Raw genomic sequence first — 7431 nt, forward strand, 5'->3', positions numbered from 1 at the left:
ATGCCGCCGTGCAAAAATGTCTCCTCGTGCAAAAGTGACGCCGTGCAAAAGTGTCGACCGTGCAGAAGTGTCTCCTCGTGCAAAAGTGACGCCTTGCAAAAGTGACCCTCCGTGCAAAAGAGTCGCCGTGCAAAAGTGTCCCCTCGTGCAAAAGCGACCCTCCGTGCAAAAGAGTCGCCGTGCAAAAGTGTCCCCTCGTGCAAAAGTGACCCTGCGTGCAAAAGTGACGCCGTGCAAAAGTGTCCCTTCGTGCAAAAGTGACGCTCGTGCAAAGGTGTCGCCGTGCAAAAGTGACGCTCGTGCAAAAGTGACACCCACCCATTAATTATACATAGACTCTCTCATATATTTTGGTTATAATTTAAATAGTAAATAAATATAGTAATTTTTAGTAGGTTTTGAAATGATTATTTTAGATATAATTAATTTTTTTCGGTTTTACTATCATTATCTTATTACTTAGATGTACAGTAACTTCTCGTATCTTTACGCACTCGTGACGTTACGCACTCTCGTTTAGTTACGCATTTTAGAATTCTAAAAAAGACAAAAAATGAAATTTTTAACTTTTTTAAATGTTGCTCGAAATAGGTTTATTAAATATTTTAATTTAAAATATGTTTTTACATGCTAACTTACCTTTCTATTTCTTTAGACTTTGTAAGCTTATGTTCCTTGAATAATTGATTAACATTTAGTTATACCTCAGTATATCATGAATTTAATTAATAATAACAGATTAATTTTTATACTTTTGTTCAAAAAAAGAAATCCCATTACAGCACCAAATGCATATATTTTTAAAAGCCTTTAGAAACAGATTTTAATATAGACACTACACTATCCATTTCTTAGTTGTATATAAAAGCTTAATTTTAAATTGAATTTGCCAAGTAGAATAGAATATAAATGTTAAGTATCAAATAAGTCACATAAAGATAAAGATAAAATCTACTTATTATTAAAATAAGTAAAATTTTTCTACAAGTATTATTGTTTTATATAAATTTAAATCTTTTTTTTTATATGCTTAGCTTTATCTTTTGTTTTCAAATTTATAAATTAAGTAAACAAATTGTTAAAAGTGGAAAAGTCCTCAGTCTGCTTTTAACTAGAAGCAATATAAAAAACAGCCATTATAATAAGTATATTTAATACCTCTCGTATCTTTACGCACTTTTTTTGTGGACACAATGTGCGTAAATAAGCGAGAGGTTACTGTACAAGGCTTTTTAAAAAAATTAAATAAATATATGAGATGTGGCCTTGTAAATATTTTATTAAGTGTTTCAATTGTCATTTAACCGTTATTGATGTTAAATGTTGAAATATGACTTTAAAAAATAAGAAATAAATCTAACTTCATAGTAATTCAAAATACTAATAAAGTTTATTATAACTAGTGATGTACCGGACTAACTATCCGGGTCCAGATCCGGTCGGATATTGTCATTTTTGTCTGATATCCGGTTCCGGCCGGATCTTGATATTAAAAAAAAATCCGGATCCGGTTCCGGCCGGATCCTAATTTGAAAAGAAATCCGGTTCCGGCCCGATTCTAATTTGAAATAAATCCGGATCCTAATTTGAAAAAAAAGTCCGGGTTTGGCCGGACCCGAAATTGTGGGTCCTCTACATCACTAATTATAACACCTTGACTTATATTCGGCAAGTGTCAGTACTTTTTATTATTGACTATAAATTACTTAAAATAAAACTATAATAAAAAAATTGATTTAATATTACTGATCATAAACAAAAAATATATTTTATTCTGTTTTTTATTTTTAAATTTTTTAAAAGTTATGTTTAAACACAATTAAATTTTATACTAGCTTTCTTACCCCAAAATCATCCTAGTACTTAATCAGATTAAAATGGTTGTGTTTTTTTAACGTTTAAAATAGTATTTATGATTGTTTAGTCTTATATTAGTGTATATACTTATACTGAAAAGTAATTCAAGGTAATTTTTGCAGACGAGTCAATGATGATGGAGATGTGTGAAGTGCAGCAAACAAAAAGGAAACGGATTTGAACGGATTTATTTTTTTAGCTTTGTTCAATAAAACTTTTATGTTATTTATTTTCATTGGTGTTTTATCTGGTAATTTGTTGCAAACGATTAAATTATTTATATTTGGTTTTGTCCTAATATCTCAAGTTTAATAAAGTTGTATTTAACTAGACATCTCGTCTTTTATAATTTTAATAAAATAAATGCAACTACCTAACACTTGCAGTTTAATACTTATATAAATTTTCAAAAAAAATTATTATGTTTTAACTTAAACGCATAAAATGAAATTTAAAGATTGTGATAAGTGGTATTATGGCCTTTAACACGTTTTATTCAAAATATATTAGTAACATCATAAGTATTTAATTCTTAATTTTAATACTGCTCTTTAACTCAATTAGTTTTATATAAAATCATTTAGAGTGCGGATTTCAAATATCATAATTGTCCAACGACAGACAAAATTGAATATATCTCTAACTAATTTTAACGTCCTTTTATTCCTCCATTCTTTTCGTATTGTTTCTAACTTTTGTTTTGAATAGGCAAAATTGTCGTCAAGCGGGCGATACCACGTATTATATAAGATTTTACATAAAACTCTTTCAATGATTTGTATTTGGCCATACTACAACATCAAGAATGTACCCTTTGCTATTGATAGCTTTAACCAGGATTGCCACATGAACAGGATAAAATGGGGGGGGGGGGGGGGGTTTGAAAAAAGCTCAGAAAATTTTATAAAATTAGAAAAAAAGTCAGATTTGTCAGTTTATTTACAAATTTCCTTATTTTCCAAAGCCTTCAAATGGTAAAAAATAATTTAAAATCAGAAAAAATTCCAAAATTTTCCTAGCAATTAACAAAATTGTTTAATTTTCAATTCCTTCATCTGGTATAAATTAATAAAATATCATTAATAAACTTCAAATATTTTCTATTAACATATTGAACAAATACCCTACTTGAACAAACAGATTTTGTAAGCTTTTTGGTATTAATGATCTGTAGCAAGGACACTTCCATAGTGTAACTGTGATATACACACAAAAGTTTAAATGCAAGTGGTGTTCATGTACTATGTCACTGACAAATATGGGAAAAAAGCATTCACTGTTAACGTGAATGGAGCTGGACATAGAAATAAAAGGCCAGAAGTTCACCAAGTCCAATAATTTCTATAATGCTGGATTAAGCTCTAGTGGGGTAAGTGGTGAGAGCAGCGGCAGAGTAGCAAGTTGTGAGAGCAGTGGTGTAAGCCCATAAATAGGTTTGGTAAGTAAGTAACAAACTACAGCCGCTGAAATATTATGGGCACTACACATTGTCAAGCACAATTACTCAGCCAGTTCGTGTAACAAACAGGCGGAACTAAACAAAAAATGATTCCTGACAGTGCAATAGCACAATCATGTCAGATGGCCCGGACAAAATTATCATACATGAAAAATTCTGGGCTTGGACCATATATCGAAAACATCTTGCTGTAATAATAATGGACAAGCTGTGTTTATAAGGTAATAATACAAGTATTTTGCTGATAGAGCTCTTTATTGCAAAAACATCAATTATTAACAGATGGTTCAGTGATGTAATGGATGTTTGATGATTGAATTCAGCTAAAAAACTGTTGTTTTAACCTGTATTAAAATTAGATTGGAAGCTTAATATAGTTTCAAGTATTAGATTTTGTATTTTCAATAAGTTTATATTAACAGTTTGATTAAGAAAAGTTGGAAAATTTTCGGTAAAAAGTCAGGAAAAGTAAGGAAGTTTTTCTCAGCTTGATCTGTGGCAACCATGTTTAACGAACTTTAAGTGTATATAACAATACAGTAAACTACCGCTTAAGTACGCACCCCGCCTTAAGTACGCACTTATCAAGAAAAACAAAAAAAAATTCTAATTTTTTTATACATTTATACCAAATTTAAATAAACAAATAACCTGAATAATTGACATTTGATTGTGACAGTCATTTTATTAAATGTTAATTAACTAAATACTTATGTAGTGGTTGCAGAAGGTGAAAAAAATAATGATATTTGAGCTATAATGCTATAAAATAAATAAATATAGATAACAAAGTTTAAAAATCCTATAAATACAACATAGTTAAGTCATAATTTAATTTAAATGTACACACATTGATGTTTTGAAAATGTTTGGTAAACACAATGTAGTTTGGTACTTTCCCTCTAACAAAACAAAATATGGAAAATATGGCTTAATATTCTTTTTTATATCATTGACTGACATTGACTTTCTATAATAAATGTATATATTAATTATGTAGGAACTTTTTATAGAAAAAATAGATCATATTAAAACCTATTAAAAAAATTGCAGATTTAAATTATGTATTAAATGTTATTTAAAATAAAAAGACTTGTTTATTTGGCTTAATTATTTGGTGGCTAGTTGTAAGAAAGAAAACAAACAACTAAACTTCATATTATACTATGTCGTCAAAAAGTACGCACTACCCGTGCTAAGTACACAATTTTTGGTTGGGTTCAATTTGCGTACTTAAGCGGTAGTCTACTGTAGTTTCATTACATAAGATGTTTGACTTGTTTAAAATTTAAATTTTAGGCTTTAAATCAGTTTGTCTTCATATTTTTAAATACGGTCATAATAGTGCAAAAATAAGCTGGTAATTTTTAAATAAAAGGGTTATACATGTTATGGAGTAACAATTATCTGCAGTTTTAGCCATTAGGGCGATTATTAAAATAAGATTAGGGAGCTCTGCATTAAAAATTTAATTTTTTTCCGGTGAAAAAGTAAAATGCACATTATCATGATTTTTTTAAGAATTCGAAAGTTGTCAAATATTTAGAGCAAAAGTTACTGTCATTGAGTACTCGACTATCAACAAATTGATTTTTGTAGGGTGTCGTTCGTTGGGGTATTTATAAGAATGATAGTTAATTCAAATGTTGTAAATGTTGAAATATTTAGCAGCAAAAGTGCCTACTGAAACATATATTCTGTACAACTAAGAATTTAAAATCGTTAACTTGATGTTTTTCAATTTTTTACTTACTGGCATTATTTTCCAGAATGTTTATAAATAGATAAACTATTAAAAGTAATAAACAGTTTTATAAGTGATTATTTTTATAAGTCAAGTAAAATTAATGCTAGATTTCAAATTTCTAAAATGTTTTATGTCCTTACATTAGAGCTTATCCATTACGTGTTTTATAAAAGCAGGTGTTTCAGCTTCCTAAATAGTAATGCTAATTATCAATATTTCATTAAAATATTTTAGTCTTGTCTTCAAAATTTTTAAATTAGTATAAATACTAGCTTAAACCTAAATATTTAGTTATGTATTTGTAGACCCACTAAATCAGCATCAGTAATTAAATAAAGGTTTTTAGGTTTTTAATTTAAAAAGTATTTTCTGTCAAAAAAAGAGTTTAAAAATCTCAAATATTTTAAATGGAGTAGACAAATTTTATTTAATTAAAGGTTTTTATTTAAATTAAGTGATTGCAATATAAGTCAATATAACAAATCACTAAGATAGATATTTTAATTGGTTTACTATATTTTTTTTTTACTTCTTAAATTATTTCTTTTCGAAATCAAACATGACGAGTTTTTTACTCTAAAGTAATTTATGACTAAGTCAAGGCTAATCTTGTATAAAGTTATAAAATTAAAGCTTCTATTAAACATGAAACTCGATATTATCATAACCAATGTACAGTTTAGTTTTTACCCTTAAAATCGTTTTTTAAGAACATTGCTTAATGTTGCGAACGAAAACTGTGATTTTGAAATAACTGTTTTGCTTTTTAAAAGTTATCCAAAAAGATTAAACGTAATAGCTAAAATGGTTTATAAAGTGTTCTATTTAAAGTTAGTTATATTTGTTTTATATACACTTATTTCGTACATCATCCATCCTGGGAGGCTACCGACTTATAAATATTTTTAACTCCTGATCTTTAACAAGTGTAATGGTCTGAAAGTGTTTATGTGAATATACTTCACGTGAGAGAAAAAACGAACTGAAAACTACGGTCTGTCTGTAATAACTATTGCTAGAACCTATACTTTTTTTGATATAAAGTGTAGTTAAGTAAAATGACTTACCACTTAAGTCTGAAATACAAAGACTATTACAAACTTTTTTATTAAAAAAAGACTTATTTAGTAACTTTTTTAATTTTTAATAACTGTTTTCACCCAACAATATTTTGCTAAACAATGTTTTAAACTAAATGTTTGAAGAATAATAAGTAACCAACATTGCACTTAAAAAAACATTCGCATTCTTTTATGACTTTTGTTTTATCATACATAATGCATAAAATTTAATTTTTAGCGTATTATGTAAAAATACTTTTTTTAAAGTTCATTAATTGTTTATAGTTTTTGCATACTAGCTAAATACTTTTTAAAGCTACTATAATTAAAGTCTTAGTATATTTAACAACATAGTTTTAACATAACATATATTAAGATCTAGAAAAGATAAGTTATAAACATCTTACTGAAATGTGTATTTCTGTTAATCAGAAGAATTTGAACTTATGAAAAAGGTGTTGGTGTAGTCCTAGGCCTGTGGTAGGAACTACCTTTAATTGGGGTAAGTGCCCTCTTTTGTGCTAAACGCTTAGCGCGTTTAGCTTTTAAAGCATTTGTATTTCTGTTAATCAAAAGAGTTTAAACTTATGAAAAAGGCTTTTAAATTTAACTGGTTTTTAAATATTTTTGAGCTTATTTTAAGAATACAAGATTAATTTTTCAAGGTTTTTATTTGGAAAACCAAGTTTTACTGTTTAAGGGTTTTTCAGTTACAAAATAAATCTGAAAAATAAAGGTTAAACATAACATGCAAAGTAATATAAAGCAAAACAAAACAAGTAAATTAGAAACTGTAAATTATGTTAGTTGGAAAATTAATCAAGAACTCAAATGAAACAATAAATAAACACTATTGGTAATTTAGATCCTTAAGTAAAATAGCTTATTTTAAGTTGTGACTTACAATTTAGCTTTATGTGAAAACTTATGAAAGTAGTTAAGCCTTCAAAAAACAAATTGTAAAATACTTGCATAAATAACTACTTGTCTTATATTCAATCAAAGCTAGTTGAAGCTAGAAAAATTTCATTTATCAAATGTTTGTAATACTGTGATTAATAAACTTAAATAGTAAAATAAGTTCGAATTATTTTTTAAAACTTAAGCTACTCTATCAAAGGTACTTATCATTTTAATTTGTAGAAATTGGTGTTTACTTGTTGTGTTTATATTCGCAGTTTTATTCTACCGACAAATTGGCTGCTTTATCACTTCTAATTCTATTTATCATATTAACATCACTTATTCAATAAAATAATTTCATTAAAGAAATTATATATATATATATTAAGTTTATTACATATTTA

The sequence above is a fragment of the Thalia democratica genome, chromosome 1 (assembly GCF_965202585.1).
Source record: "Thalia democratica chromosome 1, ktThaDemo2.hap1.1, whole genome shotgun sequence".
In the NCBI taxonomy this organism is placed as follows: Eukaryota; Metazoa; Chordata; class Thaliacea; order Salpida; family Salpidae; genus Thalia; species Thalia democratica.